The sequence below is a fragment of the Mercenaria mercenaria genome, chromosome 11 (assembly GCF_021730395.1).
Source record: "Mercenaria mercenaria strain notata chromosome 11, MADL_Memer_1, whole genome shotgun sequence".
Taxonomy (NCBI): domain Eukaryota; kingdom Metazoa; phylum Mollusca; class Bivalvia; order Venerida; family Veneridae; genus Mercenaria; species Mercenaria mercenaria.
Genome location: NC_069371.1, coordinates 1,872,958 through 1,891,740, shown reverse-complemented (window position 1 = coordinate 1,891,740; position 18,783 = coordinate 1,872,958). Strand labels below are relative to the sequence as shown.

The window sequence follows — 18,783 nt, the reverse complement described above, 5'->3', positions numbered from 1 at the left end:
GGAGATTTCTGATTTTTCATTTGAAAGAGTGCAAGTTTGCATTCGTTTTCTGTGAATTCACCTTCACATAAAGTTTGTTCTTCCGTAGATAATTTAATAATATCTTCTTTCTATAGAAGTTTATATCTGACTGGACTTGAGGTTTTTCTTTATATAGTGATCTATAAAATTTAACTTCTTGTGTCAGTATTGCATTATTGTCAGGGGCGTAGCGTGACCAATTTAGATGTTACTCAAGGCGAGAGTGTGGTAGGAGGAATCCCCTCCGGCAGGGTCCGGGGAGCCTCCCAGTGGAAATTTTAGAGCAAATTTTGGTGACTTTTCTAATCAAAACTATGCTTCTTTAGTTTAGAACAAAATATTCACAAACGGTTCGGAATGTAAAGAAAGGTCTATATAAGTTGATAAACGTTACAAATCGGGGTCGGGGAGAGGAGTGGGGCTGACATTTTGGAAGGACTTGGACTAGGCAGGACGAAATTTGTTATTCACAAATTAATTACATGAGTTCTGTTTCCAAACTTATTTGTTGTATACAAAAATTGCATTCATTATACATTTTATATGGAAAGACAAATGCGTTAATTTTCATAAAAACAACATTAGAGTAATAATATCAATGACGACCCTTTCCGCGAGATTGCACGCGTAAACTGACGTCCTTCACCAAAAACATGAACAGAATGGTCACGTTCCAAAAATTATTTCAAAATTGGACGCCAAAACTTTGAAAAAGAACATTTAATTATAGCTTTAACTAATTTTTCTGGTGTCACAGATCACAGAACACGACTGTATGAATTTTCACTGGGGTTAAAATATTTCAAACAAAAACCAGAAGTTGTATTTTTATCCGAAGGCGAATTATATCTGAACGTGGGCGGGCGTTTTTGACTGTTCTGTTATAGGATGGCGGAAAGATCAATATCTTGACCTTTATTTTGATTTTCTTTTGTGCGTTCATATGGGTATGAACCACACTGGTAGGCCAAGAATCGCTTGATCGATTCATGAAAGTCCCAATGCGCTTTATACCCGTATAAACGCACATAAAATAGCATTCAATTCTTAAATAAAGTACACGTGTTCATATATGCAAATGTACTCTGAAACAATAAAGAAATCAAGTCTGCAGTATACTTTGGGTTTTGCATTTGAGGTCCATGTATATTGGTGTGAGGTTCCATTCAATTTTCGCCATATATCCGTTAGACAACAATCCCTCATGATATTTTTCAATTTATTCCTAGATTTAGTATGTGTATGTAAGCGGCCATTTCTTTTATCTATTAACGGATCTAAGACAACATTAAAATCTCCCCCAATAATAAAATTTTTGTCGTCATTTTCAAGTAAAAAGTTTTCACGTTTTTTGAAAAAATGCTCATCATCATTACTTGGACCATATATCGTCATGTCAGCGCAATAACTCAATAAGTGCTTATATAATATATATGCACTTATTGAGTTACTGCACTGACATGACGATATGTTGATATAGTAATATCTTGATCTTTATAATTTAAATCTAGTGCCACAAGACGACCTTTGACTATTTCTTTATAGTTTATAATTTTGTATGGTTCTGATATGTTTAGAAGGATAGCTACACCTTCACTATTGGAGCTAGTTCCACTGAAAAATGCTTTTCCATTCCAGTCTAATTCCCAAAATTTACTTTTATTTTCTGGTAAATGAGTTTCTTGTAACAGAAATATTGATGCTTTTGTGGACTTTAACCATTGAAAAACTTGTTTTCTTTTACTAGAGTTTCCTAAGCCTCTTACATTCATTGTAGTAATTATGGATTCCATATACTATTAAATAGAGTGAGAACTGTTTTATCATTATAAAGACAGGAAACGAGCAGAGATTTCTGAAAGATATTGCTTTGTTTGATACATATCTTAGTGAGATAGGTCAATGGGTACACTTTTTTTAACTAGACCTGCATTACCTTTCAGATTCCATAGCTGTCTGTAACTCTGCAGGAACTGTGTCAACTTCTTAACCTGGCTACCTTCATGTCTGATGTCAGAGAAAAATCAAAGATGTCTCCTAAAAGTACAACGAAAATATTAGCACACCATTGTGAGTTTATACTCCAATTCACAGTGCAATTAAGGCAATACGCATATTATAATAAGCCCTCTGAAACAACCCTTGGGTTAAATTTTTGTTTTAATTTTTTTACACCACCTTGGTTTATCATAAAGAATACACCAAACTGTTCATAATAAGTAGAAAAAAAACATTTAAGACAGGTTATTCTTAATTGAACAGCACGTTTTTTCCTATATTACATGAACCTTGCCTGTTCAAATTCTATTTTGCAGAAGACATTTTGTTATTTCTTTTATAATTATTGTATGCATAACATATTTCTCCAGGTAGTCCGGGAGTAGAAAGTGTTACAATGTACATTTAAACAAGAGGGTCATTCACCCTATAGCGCTCACCTGTGTACAAGGCTTCAAGTGTGTTTGTATTAGTGCAGAGTTAGGTTTCTTCTCTGTTATACTATATTATTTACATGTCACACACACTTTTGAACCTAGGGCAATAATTTGAACAATTATGATAGAAATTACAAATCTGATATCACACACTATATATCAAGGCTCTATTACTGATTCAGAGAAGATTTTCAAAGTTTCTAATATAAAAGCCTACAGTGTGTAAATGTCAGATACAGGGGCCTGGCCAATTTTTTTTACCTTAGGGCAATAATCTGGATAACTTCAAGAATAGTATACCGTATTTTGGTGTGTATAGGTCGCGGTAATGTATAGTCTGCATCTAATTTTTGCTCTGGAAATGGTCGGAAAATTTAAGTTCTAGCGTATTAGTCGCAAGTTTCGGACTTTTTCCCCAGCAATATTTAATATTTACCGGCAAAAAAGTTATGGCGGCGGCCATATTGATGCTGCGGACTGAATTATTATCAGAACCTGATTGGTGGAAATCGGACAGTGTTATTTTTGATCCCAACCGTTTCGTACCAACAGTAGTATCGGTAACAGACTACATCAAAGAAAAGCGGCTTTTTGACACTAATTGGCAGCAGACGGTTTGCGTTTGCATTCTGTAATTATGCAAGTTTAAATGTGAATTGTTTGCACAGCAATTATAACACCTTTCCGCGTCATGTAATTAACCGCGTTCTTTTGATTCTGAGATTAACAAAATATCTCTTTTTGGATTTTTTTTTCTTTTATTTAAAAATCAAAAGTAAAAAAATTATCTTTTAAGTTTTTTAATACGCTAAAAATTAGTATAAACAATGTTTGGAAATGATGACGGATCTGTCCGGATTTTATCCAACCCGGAGTACATGTCAATGGCGTCCAGTAAAACGCAAGTAGAAACAAACGTAATTGAAATTGCAAAAACATCTTTGAATTAAAGTAATTCGTAATTTTAATAGTCTGTATGGGTTATTTACGATATATTTTATTGAAAGTAACCGCTATTGGTTGAAAGGCCGCCGATATTGATATTTTGTATCCATTTTGTTCGTTCGTAACAGATGCACGTAATTTTGCGAGAGCTACGGTCAGAAAATTGGCCCGAAAAAAAAACTCTGCTGGCAATGTTCTGTCGTATAGGTCGCAGGAACTTTTTCAGGCAGCAAAATGGGTAGAAAAAGTGCGACCTATACACACCAAAATACGGTACATAAAGAGAAAAGTGACCACGCTCCCTGGCAGCCACGTTTTTTGACATTATATGACTTAAGGTACGTTAGAGTGGCCCCTCGACAGAGAGAAAATGGACTATTTGTGTACTACATATGTTAATAATTGCAAAGAGAGCCTAAAATTCTGTCTTCCTATACTAATCTCAAGAAGAGGACCAAGATGGCCCTAGGTCGCTCATCTGTGTAACACACCATAACAGTGTAAACATGTTTTACCTAGTGATTACATGGAAACAAATATTCTGACCAATTTTCAAAAGACTGGACCAAATAACGTGGCATCTTGAGTGTAAACAAACATTTTCTTTGATTTGACCTAGTGATCTAGTTTTTTACCTCACATGACCCAGATAAGAACTTGTCCAAGACTTCATGTTAACATTCTGATCAAAATTTAGGAAGATAGAATAAACAAAAGCTGTCACTATTGGTGACAAATGCCCCCGAAGCATGCCCAAGAATGCTACAGCTGTAAGCGTAAAAAAATCACACATCATTTCCTGACCTTGACCTTGACCTAAGAGGCCCGGGTTGTAAGCGTGAAACACATTCTCAATATGGATAACATTTGTTTCAAATTATTTTCAAATCTCATGATAAATGGCAGAGCTATGAACTAGACAAGAAAAGCCTTAGACTTCTAAGTGTGACCTTGACCTTGGAGCTAGGGGTCTGAGTCTTGTGTATAACACCTCATCTCCTTATAGGAAACATGTATGCCAAGTAATTTCAAAATCCCTTCATCAATGGCAGAGTTATGGACTGTACAATAAACAGACCCTGTTAACCTTTAACCTCTAAGTGTGACCTTGACCTTGGAGCTATGAGTCTGGATCTTGCGCATGACACGTTGTCTCATTATGAGGAACATTTACGACAAGTAATTTCAAAATCCCTTGATGAATGGCAGAGTTATGGACCGGACACGAAACAGACCCTGTTAACCTTTGACTTCTAAGTGTGACCTTGACCTTGGAGGTAGGGGTCTGGGTCTTGCGCATGACACATCTTCTCATTATAGTAAACATTTATGCTAAGTTATTTGAAAATCCCTTCATGGATGGCAGAGTCATGGACCGGACACAAAACAGACCATGATAACCTTTGACCTCTAAGTGTGACCTTGACCTTGGAGCTAGGGGTCTGGGTCTTGCTCATGACATGTTATCTCATTATGGTGAACATTTATGCCAAGTGATTTCAAAATCACTTCATGGATGAAAGAGTTACGGCCCGGACAATAAGTAACCGGACGCACGCTTGCACACACAGTCTGTATCAAATCAAAGCATAAATGAAACCTCTATATGGCTGAAAAGGCCAAAATAGAATTTAAGGGGCCATAACTCTGGAAGCCATGATGGGATTTGGCCAGTTTTCGAAAGGAACCAAGACATAATGCAAATTCAAGTTATATGCAAGTTTGATTAAAGCTGATTGCAAAATGTTGTCTCTATCGTGTTCACAAGCCAAAAATAGCAAACTTTGGCCCTTTAAGGGGCCATAACTCTGGAACCCATGATGGGATCTGGCAAGTTTTTGAAAGGTAATGAGATATTACGCCAGTGCAAGTTGTGTGCAAGTTTGATTAAAATCAAACGCAGATTGTGGTCTCTATCGTGTTCACTAGGTGAGTTGTGACCTTGACCTTGAGTTGATATGGCTGACCTTGATGAAGTGATCATTTGATCCAAGTTTGATGAAAATCCTTCAAGGGGTTTAGGAGATACAGAGACAACACAAAATACGGAAGCTGAAACCTTTGACCCCAAGTTGTGACCTTGACCTTGAGCTGGTATGACTGACTCATCTGTTCTGCACATCATCTTGAATAGGTTATCATTTGACCCAGGTTTCATAAGAATGCTTCAAGAGGATAAGGAGATACAGAGCAGACACAAAATGGTGGGCTCAAACCTTTGACCCAGAGTTGTGACCTTGACATTGAGACAGCATGGCTGACTCATTAGTTATGCACATTGTCTTGATGAGGTGATCATTTGACCCAAGTTTTATAAAATTCCTTCAAGATGTTTAGAAGATACAGAGCAGACACAAAATGGAAGGCTTAAACCTTTAACCTCGAGTTGTGACCTTGACCTTTGGCCGACATGGCTGACTTATGAGTTCTGAACATCGTCTTGATGAGGTGATCATTTGACCAAAGTTTCATGAAAATCTTCTAGGGGTTTAGGAGATACAGAGCAGACACGAAAGGGAAGGCTAAAACCTTTCACTTTGATTTATGACCTTGACCTTGAGCTGGCATTGAGACAGCATGGCTGACTCATGGGTTGGGCATATTGTCTTGATGAGGTGATCATTTGACCGAAGTTTCATAATTTTCCTTCAAGGGGTTTAGGAGATACAGAGCGGACACAAAATGGAAGGCTTAAACCTTTGACCTTGAGTTGTGACCTTGACCTTGAGCCGACATGGCTGACTCATGAGTTCTGTACATCGTCTTGATGAGATGTTAATTTGATTTAAGTTTTATGAAAATCCTCCAAGGGGTTTAGGAGATATGAATCGGACACGAAAGTGTTACGGACGGACAGAAGGACAGACGGACAAAAGGACTGAGACCATTCCTTTAACCTCCCACCACTCATGGCAGGGAATCAAAAATTAAGTTGCAGCTGTGTTAGCATATAAACACAAAGTGTCTGGCTACTCAGAGCATTTATTTCTATTTCCTACTTTCTGAACCCGTAATTTATAAATGACCCCTAACAGTGAAAATGACCCCCAAGAGTCAAAAACAAAGGGGTCACAATGGCCTTCTGTCAAAATCTGGGAGTGAAAACGCAAAAAAAAATCCACGTCTCCCCACTCAGAAATTGTAAAACACCTCAAATTAAGGGCCATAACTCCAGGGAAAATCGCTGAAATATATATATATATATATATATATATATATATACAGTGCATCCTCTGTAGAGCAACACTCTTTGGGAGATACAAATATTAACTGTTATGTAGAGGTTGTTGTTCTAAAGAGGTAAATCTGATAGTATTTCAGCTTAGGGAAATTTTAATCATGTTCTTACAGAGGTTTTTTTGCTTAAGAGAAGGCTGCTCTGGAGAGGTTGTACTGTATATGATATCCACACCTAGGCTTGACAGTGATAACTCCTGTTAAGTTTGGTAGGATTCTAACCAGAGGTATATAAGAGCAGTAGTAAAGACAAATAAAGCGTCGCGACTGCTGGAAATCATTAAATCAGAACAAGACAATGCAACTAGGTTTCACACTAAATACATGTGAGATTTGGTGAATTCAGCCTAATGGTTAACAGCAAGAAGTGTGAACACTGGAAAATATGACCAATCTAGTGTTATAACTCTGCTGTAAATCACTGAACTGTAACATGCCGATGACTAGGTATTGATTACTCCTGTTAGGTTTGGTGAAAATCTATCCAATGGTGTAAGAGAAATTGTCAAAATACTACAAATTTTGATAAACAAGTGAATGAAGTATTGCCATGCAATACAAAGTCCCCTACTGGAAGGCACCTAATTTTCTCTACTGCAGTATAGCATAATGAACTGATATCTGTCAATGATGTATAAACAATATTGTACTATATATACAGTATGTTATAAACAAAAGACATGGATTAAAATTTGTATATATAAAACCCTATAGTTGTTTTCGTATACAGCATTTGTGGTCGATTACCAAAAAGGTAACATTATTTATAGTAAAAAAAAAAAAAGAAGAAAAAAAAATCCATATAAGTCCACACAAAACTCTTTACCAGGTAGAGATAGGTCTCATGATCGTGAACATTTATGCCAAGTTACATCAAAATCCCTCCATGCATGAAGAAGTGTTCCAGACAAAGTCATTCTTGTATCTGACCTTTGGCATCTGTGTGTGACCTTGACCGTCGACCTAGGGACCAGATTCCTGAGCATGACAATCCCTCTCATAGTGATGAACATTTGTGCCAAGTAATATTCAAATCCTGTTTTGCATGACAAAGTTATACACCAGACAGGAAAAATGTTCCATTAACCTTTGATCTCTAAGTGTGACCTTGACCTTTAAGCTAGGGTTCTGGGTGTTGCGCATGACATGTCGTTCCATCATGGGGAACACTTATGCCAAGTAATATTAAAATCCCTTGATGGATGTCAGAGTTCTGGACCGGACAGGAAAAAAACCCTATTGACCTTTGACCTCCAATTGTGACCTTGACCTTTGAGCTAGGGGTTGGGGTTTTGCGCATGACACGTCATCTTATCATGGGGAACATTTGTGCCAAGTAATATTAAAAGACCTTCATGGATGGCAGAGTTATGGACTGGACACGAAACAGACTCTGTTCATGCCATGTTAACATTTGACTGCCAAGTGTGACCTTGACCTTTGAGCTAGGGATCTGAAACATGACACATCGTCTTATTATGAGATACATTAATTTGTGCCAAGTAACATTAAAATCCCTTCATGGATGACAGAGTTATGGACCGGACAGGAAAAAAGCTCTATTGACCTTTGACCTCAAATTGTGACCTTGACCTTTCAGCTAGGGGTCCGGGTTTTGCGCATGACACGTTGTCTTAACATGGGGAACATTTGTGCCAGGTAATATTAAAATCCCTTCATGGATGACAGAGTTATGGACCAGACACGAAATAGAGGACGGACGGAAGGACGCACGGACAGAATGACGGACGGACGGAAAAGCGCATTCCTATAGTCATCAAAACTGGATTTCAATCAAAAAAGGAACTTCATTTTTTGTTTTTTTTGTTTGCTCTAATTATCAGTCTGCACAGTTTTGAAACACACCAAAAGTTGTATACTTTTATATACCATATACGTCAGCCGCGATTCATCCTTTGACATGTTCAGTAGTTTGTATTGTGATTTTAGATCAAATTTTTTTCTTCTGGATCCTACTTTTGGTTTTATTTTCATGGGATATTTGAATCAAACGACTAGAAAGCATGAAACACCAGGAGAAAAAGTATCACCCTACAATATATGACGTTGTAACTGGTTATCTAAACTATTTAGCAATTACAGCTGGTTTACCCGACAGCCTTAGATCCAAACATTCTTCAAGTATTGACTGGAAACCATTTTGAACACGAGGTCACGGTAGGTCTTTTAATTTCTGCCAATATCTTCATATGGAATTTTTAGACAGTTTTTGGAAGAAGGGGATGGGTAACACGTAGGATGCATGTTCAGAGTTCTTCAGTCTACAGTCTCTAAGCACAATCTTTCAAATGAAGGACCAACCTTGATTTGCAATTTTTTTTCCAGCCACTTTCATCCATACTGTCACCCCTTTCATGTTGCTGTTAGTTGTCATGGTGACTTTGAGGTGAAGAGGAATCTGACATCTCCGCCTCCTTCTAAGCATTAAGGTTATTTCCCTCCATACTGACAGTGGTATCCTTTCTTATACATCTCATCAACAAAGCTGTACAGTGAAGGGATGATTTTTAAAGCATCCAACATTTTCCTAGAAAATAAAAATAATCAACATCAAAAGCTGAACTGAAATTCTATGGAAAAACGGGACAAAATTCATGAAATAGTTGTTCCAGAGTTCTGAACATATGATCTATCTTCCGTGACTATCTATCTTCCGTGACCGTCGAACCCCCTTGCGGGGACGTAGACGTTAAGATGATGAGGAAAATGATGTTGAAGAACATTATTAAATTATACCAGATTTATATAGCGCCCTTTTAATGATCAACACGTTTAAAGGCGCTTTACATATAGCAAACGTAGCCACACAGGGCATGAAATTCATCCTCTACTAATACAGACACAGAGAGATCTGACCAGTGGGACAAAGTCAGATAAAGCCCCCAGAACAAACAGAGAGAAATCCATTTTAGATACAGGCCTGTCCGGCTAACTTAGCCTAGCTCTTTGCAAATAGACAGTCTGGTTCTTTAACATGCCCGGTGTATAGCACCGATACATACTGTCTTTCCTGGGAAGAACCAGTGCAGGCCTCTTAGTTAGGTGGGAGCACTCTAGAACATCTCAGAAATTTCCAATCCCTGGACCAGGATTTGAACCCAGGACCTTTGAATTGACTGTCAAGTGTGTTACGGCTAGAGCATCGGCCCAGAACATTTTTAAGTGTGAATCAAATCCACTATTATGACTGATTGTATCTGACACCATTATAAATAGCTTTAAGTGTATCTTACACTGATATGGTTGTGTAATGACTGCAACTGTATCTGACACCAGAACAGTTGTAATTATATGTGATATCATAATGGCTGTGAGTGTGTCTGACACAGTGACGGCTTTGTGTGACTATATCTGACATTATTATTGCTCTGAGTGTATCTGACACCATAATGGCCTTGAGTGTACCTGACACCATAATGGCTGTGTGTGTATCTGACACCATAATGGCCTTGAGTGTACCTGACACCATAATGGCTGTGTGTGACTGACATTATGATTGCTACTGAGTGTATCTGACACCATAATAGCTTAAGTGTATCTGCTAGTGTATCTGCCACCATAATGACTGCGAGTGTATGTGATACCATTATGGCTGCGAGTGTACACATGTGACACCTGATGGCTGTATGTGACTATTTCTGACATTATAATTGCTGTTGAGTGTATCTGACACCATAGTAGCTGTTCGTTTGTTTCGGGTTTAACGCTGTTTTTCAACAGTATTTCAGTCATGTAACGGCGGGCAGTTAACCTAACCAGTGTTCCTGGATTCTGTACCAGTACAAACCTGTTCTCCGCAAGTAACTGCCAACTTCCCCACATGAATCAGAGGTGGAGGACTAATGATTTCAGACACAATGTCATTTATCAAATAGTCACAGAGAACATACGCCACGCCAGAGGACTGAACTCATGACCCCGTGATCCGTTGACCAATGCTCTACCTACTGAGCTAAGCGGGCGGGCTCCATAGTAGCTGTAAAAGTATCTGATACCATAATGGCTGTGAATGTATCTCATAACAATTGTATTTATTTATTTTGTTGGGTTTAACGTTGCACTGACATATGTCACAGGTCATATGACAACTTTCCAGCTTTGATGGTGGACAGTCCCAGGTGCCTCTCTGTGCATTACTTCATCACAAGTAGGAACCCGAGTAGAACCACCGACCTTTCGTAAGCCAGCTGGATGGCTTCCTCACATGAAGAATTAAATGCCCAGAGTGAGGCTCAAACCCACATCGATAAGGAGCAAGTGATTTGAAGTCAGCAACCTTAACAACTCTTAACACTCGGAGGCCCCCACAAACAATTGTAACTGTAATCAACAACTTACTTAGGTCAGTGGTTTCCAGATCAATAGTGGTAAATACTGCTACCCCAAACACTTCTGTTGGTCTGAAGTTGCCACCAGGAAATACATCCAGCAATGTCTTTATATCAGTGTCCTTTACATAGCCACTTCCTGTAAAGGAGACTGAAGATAATAAATTATGGCAATAATCTGAATAAACAAAAAATAAATATTTTTAATAAACAAAGTGTTTGTAAAAATGCTCCCATGATGGCCTGTCATAGGTGTGTTATATTGACAACCATTGGCCATCTACACTTATTAACTCGGAATTATTTTCACCCTCAAAGTGAAAGATTTCTTGATCTTTGCCCTAAATGGCAACTACTCACCAAACCCAATCATTCTTTGATGTTTGACTATATAAGACAAAGCACTCAGAACAACTGTTTTCAGTCTCAAATCCACCCTGATCTCAAGGAGTCATCTACTGAATACAGGTATCCTTACATATTTGACCTCTACAGTCCTAAGTCTTATCCATTTACTGATTCAGTTTAAAGATCAATGTAACCTTGATCTTTGACCTACATAGCACCCAAAATATTAGAGATCATCTTCAGGATGCAGACAATTACCCTACATGGTTTGATCACAGTAGGCCCAAGCCTTCCCTAATTATGAAGAGGAAAACATTTTCAGTAAGAAATTCACTGCTGACCTCAAGAAAAACAGGAATCATCTATTGACCACTGACCACAGGCAATCATCCCATAAAGTTTGTTTACTGCATATTACATATTCCGCCTTATATGCCATTGCATATGATGGATACGTAAATATTCTGAAAAGGTTGTCTCTCTTTCAAAATGAATGTCATTTGTAAAAGATCACTGCCTGTCTCGCCCTCCGGAGCTTTGACTTATGAAATAGGTGCAAAATTAAAATCAATTAAAACCATCTTACAAAGTTTCAAAACTATATCTGTAACAATTTTTTGAAAAGCTGTTATTTTTGTGAATTTTCAAAAGTCAAAGAATCTAAAAAATCCTAATTTCTTCAAGGTTAAGTTCACTAGGGGGCGAGTACTCAACATAGGGTGTAAAATTTGTATTTGAACCATCCTACAAGGTTTCAAAGCAATATTTGTAAACGGTTTTGAGAAATTGTCATTTTTGTGAATTTTCAAACAATAGGGTCATTGACTCTGAAGCACTCACCTGTGTAGAAGGTTCAAGCGTGCCCCCAACTGAACACTGTTGGTGAATGACCTCATAATGATGCTAAAAATCAAGTTTGATGAAGATCAATCAAGTGGTTCATCTGAAGGAGTCATTTAAAGGCATTTGTAATTTTAGCTCTGGTAGTCCCTAAAAGGGGCCAATCATCTCCATTTGAACAAATTAGGAGAAAACCCTATAATAGTGTCCATCCAGTTCATGAGATCTAGAGAAGTTATTTAAAGTTCCAAGTTTTCAAGTTTTATTCAAAAGTCAAGGCCCTTATGGGCATCTGACATAAACATTACAAACAATGTAACATACAACATTGCATTTGAAACAATATGGCATTATTGCGAACTGTGTACAAGGAGGATGAGAAATTTTATTAAGATAGTGGACCCGGAATCACAATTGGTAAACTATAAACCCTCTAAATAATCTACAAGCCCGAGAAAAATAAGGAAACACTCGGTTGTTACCCAGTTTGATTTCGGATCCATCACCCCAACACTAGCAAATTATCTAAGACTAGACAATATATTTTACAGAAAAACTGCCAATTTAAGTAAAGTTGAGGATGAAAAATGTTGTTAAGGTAGTGGGCCCGGAAACACAATTGGCAAACTATAAACTCACTAAATAATCTGCACCCAAATAATGCCAAGTCGCTTAAGAACAAGCAAACACTTGGTTATTACCGAGTTTGATTACGGGCCCATCACCTCAAAATTAGCAAATTATCTAAAGCAAGACTATGTTTTTACAAAACACTGCCAATTTAAGTAAAGTCATTCTATCTTCGCAATTCATAAGTTTGGAAAATTTAAAAGCATTAGGACGTTTAAAGTAGTAGTCATCAATATATTTTTTTCTAACATTATTAAAAAATGTACAATTAAAGAGGTAATGAAATTCATCGCCTAACAGGTTATTATCACATAATTGACAGATTCTTTGTTCTCTGGCAATATTGTAAAATCTTCCTTTTTCTATAGGTAATTTATGATTCATGCACTTAAATTTACATAGGTATACGTAACTTAATTGTAACTTAATCTCTAGTGACCCTAAAAGAGACCCCATATGTATAAAATTGGCAGAGGACTTTATAACAATGCTACAGACAAAGTCTGATGAAGATCCTTTGGGCTGTTCCTGAGAAGTCTTTTACAGATTTTTTTCTATTTTAGCTCTAGTGGCTTAATATAAACAAACCTAGGAGAGGACATTATAATGATGCTACAGACCAAGTTTGATGAAGATCTATCAAGCAGTTTATGAGAAGAAGTCTTTAAGAGGTATTTCTAATTTTGGCACTAGCAGCCCTTATTCACAGGGGCCAAGTGCCCCTATTCGCAAGGCGTACCCAAACACAAAGGGGGTGGGTGTTGGAGGTGCATCCCACTGGTGGGAGAAATTTTTTGAAATATTGAGTTTATTTGGTGCAGTCGGGCTGCTTTTTAGGGTGGTACTTTGACAAAATATTATATGCACATGTATATTGTGTGTAACAGTAGTAACATCCTTGATTTAACAAATTTGGGAGATGACCTTATAAAGATGCAACAGACCAAGTTTGATGAAGATCCATCGAGGGGTTCATGAGAAGAAGTTCTTTTAAGGTATTATTCCATTTTTACCTCTGGAGGCCCCTAAAAGTGGCCAAGGTGAAATGTTTGAACGAAATTGATAGAAGTTCATGCAAGAATGCTACTGACCAAGTTTGGTGTAATTTTGACTAGAAGTTTCAGAGGTTAAGACGTTTAAGTAAAAATGTTGACACAGGAGGCAGGACAATGGACAACAGATGCTAGAGTATCCACCTTTACTGACAGCTCACCCTGAACAAAGTTCATGGGAGCTAAAAAAAACATTCTGACCATTTTTCAGAAAGATAAAGGAGAAAATAAAGAAGAAAATTTGGCCATTTTATTTTTTACTATTTGAGCCTGTGACCTTGACCTTGTTTTTTTACTTCAAATATCCAAATTTCAAACTTGACCTACTTTACTGACAGTAACAAGAACATCAGGTTAAAAATGTGGCCTCTGGAACCCTTCCAAGATTTCCTTCATGACCTACATTTTGACTCCTGACAGCCAATTATCAAACCAGTCTAAGGTCAAACATTGTGAACATGTTTTCGTAGCATTTGACAATAAATTATATACGATTTTGATGGTCTATAAATCAAATTGCTGACAAAGCACTATCGATCGGATTACAAACACAGGCGAATCACAACAGCTCGCCTGAAACTACAAATTAAAAAGACACTATTAGTTATAAAGGTTTTTGACAGGATATACGGTGGGCATATAGCCTGACTGTGGTTCATATAACCAGAGGCGATAGCCAAGGGTTATATGAATCTCAGCAGGCTATATGCCCACCATATATCACGTCAAAAACCTTTATAACGAATTTATAATACTGCAAATTTGCGTTTTTTGTCTCAATAGCAACGATTTTCCTTAGTTTGACAATCTGCACCTTGTTTTTGGTGCGTTTCCGTAAGAGACGCGGAAACATATGAAGATAACGGTAGGTTTGCAGTTGTTTGGTTGCAGAAGAAATTGGACTTACAAATGGAATTATAAATGTTTTAAGGAAATTTACAGCTAGTTTCCAGTTTCTCGAGTAAGAACTTGGACTGTAGTAAAGGATAACTGAAGTAAAACTTGCATATTCAGTGATTCTTATATCTCAGCTGTTCAGCCTCGGGTCACATGACTGTACTTTGAGCCTGAACATGGAAGTAGAGTGAATATGTAATGATACGCATATAACTTAAGGTATAGGTCCATGTTTTGGAGAAAAAAGTTCGAACGTCTTCAAATCACAGAAAGCATATAAAACAGCATATAAAACACTTATATTATTGTACAAAGCCATTGTCAATTCATTCATATATGTATTGAATTCCGGAAAGGGACTACATGAAGGGGCCACACTTCTGGACAGTCCAGCGCCTTTAAAAACTCACCATCTTTAAAAAGCTGTTAGATGCCTTCGTTTTGATTCATTTGCAACATCGTGCGAGTGTTTAAACTTTACATAACTAGGTAAAACATCATTTTGACAATAGTTTACACCTATTTCTTTACAAATGACATTCTTATTTAAAGGGGGACAACTCATTAAGAATATTTTAAGTATCCAACTCTGTGGGACAGAACAGTAAAACATGTATTGGACAGATAAGTTGTGCGTCAAGATGCTATTCATTCGCTAAAAAATCTGTTGTTTTGTGATATACTGCTAAACCTTAAAAGTTATAACATGGAAATCTAGAAAAAATCAAATGTTTCATGTCAGGTCATCTAAGTGCAATCAGATGATGTTATTGAACTTGCTCTGGCTACATTGAACTAGAAGTCATTTTAGAAACAGAATCCAGGAATCATAAGAGAAATGTAGGTATTTCAGAATATGGCATGTTTTAAAATATTCTTTTGTTCAATAGCTATTCACAGCTAATAGTTAAATGATTACACCCAAATATAAACTTAGCTATTCATAGCTAACACCCAAATGTAAACTTAGCTATTCACAGATAATATTTAAATAACACACAACTATAAATAAAGAGCAGTGTCTAGCTGTCTGTTAACTAGAAGTTTAGCCTGTGTTCTAGCCGTCCAGTAACCAGACACATAGCCTGACCTATAGGGGTTTTCTAGCCATTCGAAAACAAATCTATTGATGACTTTTGTATTATTCTGTTAAAATAATTTACTATGATAATTAAAATTAATTTAGATAATAATGTGATACCTTCATCTAACCAATATTTGTGTAAAAATGCATGGTGCTGCTCATAAATTTCTGTCATTCATTAAAAGCGTTCCATTTGCGCTGTTGTTGTTATAATTAATGTTATGTGGAGTAAATCTGACAAATACAAGGTTCAAAATTATGTAAAGGTTTATGCCAATCCCTGTAAATTTTGATTAATTTTATAGAATATCTGTGCACTTCAGTCCCATTTAAAAGTACATTTCGAAAAAATATACTTTGTGTGGTCTTTGAAATTAAATATTCTTTTTATATTTATTTGCAGGTATGTATAGCCAATGATGATGATACCTTCTGGCCAATCACTGCCAAAGAATAACCTATTCACAGAAATACGGCACCTTTCACGGAATGGAACATTTTTGCCAAGACGCTACGTAAACTCTGACACCGGGAATATGGCACCTTTCACACAAAGGCATATGGAATGGAACATTTTTGCAAAGATGCAACATAAACTCTGACGCCGACCGTATATTACCACAAGCAGTACAATAATAATATCATAAATTGCACCATGTTAAACTCTTGTCTCCGGTATTGCTGCAGCCGGTCAGATTTTGGATTTAATAAATGTATTTCATGAAGTCACTTACAGGACAGTAACTGTTGTCAAATTAACTGTGTCATATGACATAAGCCCTGCTAAGTCATTACTAACACTACAGTAAGTCTTGTCAACAAAATTAATATATTCATTGCTTTGACTTTATTAGATTTTTGTCGCAAAAATATGCATAATTTCTGCAGCACAGCCTGGACTCGCGCAATATTATTCTGAGAAAGAACAAAATTAATTCATACTTCTGGATGCAAAGCTTATTTTCATTACATACACATAGTTAGATCTAATCTTAGAACTAGAAAATGCTTTTGTAAAAAAGCGCATGTCTCCCCCAATGCAAAGTCCAATAGGCAAGAAGTCAATAGGGGTCAGGAGCGAAAGTCAAAGAGACACTGATGGTTGGCTGCAATAGGGATCATCTACTTGGCATGTCCAGTCATCCCGCTAAATTTCAACACTCGTGGCCTAGTGGTTCTCAAGTCACTGTTCAGGCTCCTGTGACCTTGACCTTTGATCAAGTGACCTCAAAATAAATAGGGGTCATCTACTCTGCATGTCCAATCATCCTATTAAGTTTCAACATTGTAGGTCAAGTGGTTCTAAAGTTATTTCCAAAAAATGATTTTATATGAACAGGCCACTGTGACCTTGAACTTTAATAGACTGACCCAAAAATCAATAGGGGTCATCTACTCTGCATGTTCAATCATCCTATGAAGTTTCAACATTCTGGGTCAAGTGGTTCTCAAGTTATTGATCGGAACTGGTGATCAATGTTCAGGCCCCTGTGACCTTGACCTTTAACGGAGTGACCCCAAAAACAATAAGGGTCATTTACTCTGCATGAACAATCATCCTATGAAGTTTCAACATTCTGGGTCGAGAGGTTCTGAAGTTATTGATTGGAAATAGTTTTCCATGTTCAGGCCCCTGTGGCCTTGACCTTTAACAGAGTGACCCTAAAATCGTTAGGGTTCATCTACTCTGCATGACCAATCATCCTACGAAGTTTCATCATTCTGGGTCAAGTGGTTCTCAAGTTACTGACCGGAAATGGTTTTCAATGTTCGGGCCCCTGTGACCTTGACCTTTCACAGAGTGACCCCAAAATCGTTAGGGGTCATCTACTCTTTATGACCAATCATCCTATTAAGTTTCAACATTCTGGGTCAAGTGGTTCTCAAGTTACTGACCGGAAATGGTTTTCAATGTTCAGGCCCCTGTGACCTTGACCTTTAATGGAGTGACCCCAAAATCGATAGGGGTCATCTACTTTGCATGTACAATCATCCTATGAAGTTTCAACATTCTGGGTCAAGTGGTTCTCAAGTTACTGACCGGAAATGGTTTTCAATGTTCAGGCCCCTGTGACCTTGACCTTTAATGGAGTGACCCCAAAATCGATAGGGGTCATCTACTTTGCATGTACAATCATCCTATGAAGTTTCAACACTCTGGGTCAAGTGGTTCTCTAGTTATTGATCAGAAATGGTTTATAATGTTCAGGCCCCTGTGACCTTGACCTTTGACGGAGTGATCCCATAATCAATAGGGGTCATCTACTCTTTATGACCAATCATCCTATCAAGTTTCAACATTCTGGGTCAGGTGGTTCTCTAGTTATTGATTGGAAATGGTTTTCAATGTTCAGGCCCCTGTGACCTTGACCTTTGACGGAGTGACCCCAAAATCGTTAGGGGTCATCTACTCTTCATGACCAATCATCCTATGAAGTTTCAACACTCTGGGTCAAGTGGTTCTCTAGTTATTGATCAGAAATGGTTTATAATGTTCAGGCCCCTGTGACCTTGACCTTTGACGGAGTGATCCCATAATCAATAGGGGTCATCTACTCTTTATGACCAATCATCCTATCAAGTTTCAACATTCTGGGTCAGGTGGTTCTCTAGTTATTGATTGGAAATGGTTTTCAATGTTCAGGCCCCTGTGACCTTGACCTTTGACGGAGTGACCCCAAAATCGTTAGGGGTCATCTACTCTTCATGACCAATCATCCTATGAAGTTTCAACATTCTGGGTCAAGTGGTTCTCTAGTTATTGATCGGAAATGGTTTTCAATGTTCAGGCCCCTGTGACCTTGACCTTTAACGGAGTGACCCCAAAATCAATAGGGGTCATCTACTCTTCATGATCAATCATCCTATGAAGTTTCAACATTCTGGGTCAAGTGGTTCTCTAGTTATTGATCGGAAATGGTTTTCAATGTTCAGGCCCCTGTGAC

At 37.5% G+C, this 18,783-nt stretch overlaps 1 long non-coding RNA gene across 1 annotated transcript in view; it reads right to left on the bottom strand.

Annotated features, from left to right (window-relative positions):
- Positions 1 to 8,967: 8,967 nt before the first annotated feature.
- LOC128546972 (uncharacterized) overlaps positions 8,968 to 18,783 on the bottom strand; it is a 50,822-nt gene continuing 41,006 nt past the window's right edge. The window contains exons 2-3 of the long non-coding RNA XR_008366234.1: positions 10,998 to 11,126; positions 8,968 to 9,186 (exon numbers count right to left, since the gene is read on the bottom strand). This is a non-coding gene — a long non-coding RNA (uncharacterized LOC128546972). The remainder of the gene's footprint in view (positions 9,187 to 10,997; positions 11,127 to 18,783) is intronic.